Raw genomic sequence first — 2,077 nt, 5'->3', positions numbered from 1 at the left:
TCTTGAGCAGAGTAAGCACTCATGATGAAATAACTTTCAAAAAGATAATTGAATTTTTCAATCAGTCTGTCCATGAGCAACTATTCCTGGGTTTATTTCCTACCTTGTCCTCTGTTTTAGAGATAAAAATCATATCACAGGCCATTATTAATTTTCTGATAATTAATATGTAGGCATACATGGAATCCACATTGACAATGGGAAATGTATACACTATTGTACTGTAACTGCTATTACCTTTCTTCTGATTTAAAGCTCCACACGCTGTCCTCTCCATCCGCTCCCTAGGGTTGCGCTACAGTGCTTTACCTGCATTACCCGGAACACTGTCAGCAATGACGGTCTTCATGGATAAGGGGCAGCAGCCTCCGGGTGCTTCTTTTCCCTCCTGCATTTAAATGTAAGCTTTCCAGGTACAGGCTGGAGTTCACTTCGAAAGGGAGTGAGCACTTCAAATGGTCTAAATGCTTTTCAAAAGACCTTGCCTGATTCTGTGGCTTAAGCTTCCATCTTCAATATGGAAACCCAGTCCAGATCTCTCTGTAAGGTCTTGGGATCTTATCTGTAGTTGCTTACAGTCCATTAAACGTCTCCATTTTGATCCCATATTTTTCAGTTGTCGTGGAGTCAGTTCTGACTTATGGTGGTCCTATGTGTGTCTGTGTAGCACTGTGATTGGTAGGGTTTTCAGTGCCCTCCCTCCTCTAACGTAGATCACCAGGTCTTTCTACCGAGGTGCCTCTGGAATGGACTAAAACCTCTACCCTTTTAGTTACTAAATGAATGGATTAATCATTTAACTGCCCAGGAACTCCTTAATATTTCTTACCCAAAACCAAACCCCTTGTCTTTGAATAATTTCCAACTCTTAGTGATCCTAAAAGATAGAGCATTCCCATATGGTTTCCAAAATTCTAATCTTTACAAACACACTACCCCATTCTAACCACCAATCTCGCAGTGAATAGTCAAGCACTGTAAATATTTCACTTAATTTCTTATAAACCCCACTGCTATAGAGTAGATTCGGACTCTTAGTAATCCTATAAGACAGAGTAGATGGTCCCAGAGAGCTTCTAAGGCTGAAATGTTTTATGGGGTCAGAAAGACTCATCTTTTACCTGGAGAGTGGCTGGTGGGTTCGAACAGTTGTGGTTAACAGTCCAATACTTAACCCACTGGGCTCTTTGTATATGATGTCTTATAGAAATTTAAATGTAGCATAATCAGAACTGAACTTATTATTACTTCATGAGCTAGACATTATCGGCAATTATCATCCATCTATTTTCTTCCTCTGTTCTAGTACTCTCCTCCAATTCATTAGATACTATAAATGCTGTTAGCCTTAAAAGTAATCCTTGTGGCATAGTGAGTTACACGTTGAACTATTAAACACAAAGTCAGCAGTTAAGTCCCATCAGTTACTCCATGGGATACAGATGAGGCCTTCTGCTCCTTTAAAGATTTACAGCTTCAGAAACACACACGGACTGTTCTCTCTGTCCATACAGTCACTGTTAGTCAGAATCAGTGGCAATGATTTTAAAAGATCAGTCTAAACAAAGAACAGACCAAATTGGATAGCAGAAGACACCCTGAAATTTCTTCTAGTATGTAGCATGTAGCTAAAGTTAGTGGGGAAAAAATGATGCTGCTGCAGATAGATGTCAACAGATGGCTTGAGAAGATACAGTAAAGTATTATGGTGAAATGTGCAAAGACTTGGAGTTAGAAAACCCAAATAGAATCAGCTCATTTTCCTTTCCCCCCTCCCCCTCCCCCATGAACCCTTAATAATTTATAAATTATTATTATATCTTATCTTACACTGCCCAGCGTCTCCCTTCACCCACCCTTCTGTTGTCCAGCCCCCAGAGAGGAGGTTATATGTAGATCCTTGTGATCAATTCCCCCTTTCTAACCCCCCTCCCTCCCTGTATAGTCACTGTCACCTCTGGTCCTGGGGGGTTCATCTGTCCTAGATTCCCTGCGTTTCCAGTTCCCATCTGTACTGCTGTGCATCCTCTGGTTTAACCAAGTTTGCAAGGTAGAATTGGGGTCATGGTAGTTGGGG

This window comes from Echinops telfairi, unplaced genomic scaffold (genome assembly GCF_000313985.2).
Source record: "Echinops telfairi isolate 266 unplaced genomic scaffold, ASM31398v2 ScPeMD7_1;HRSCAF=3_0, whole genome shotgun sequence".
Taxonomy (NCBI): Eukaryota; Metazoa; Chordata; class Mammalia; order Afrosoricida; family Tenrecidae; genus Echinops; species Echinops telfairi.
This window is presented reverse-complemented; position numbering follows the sequence as displayed.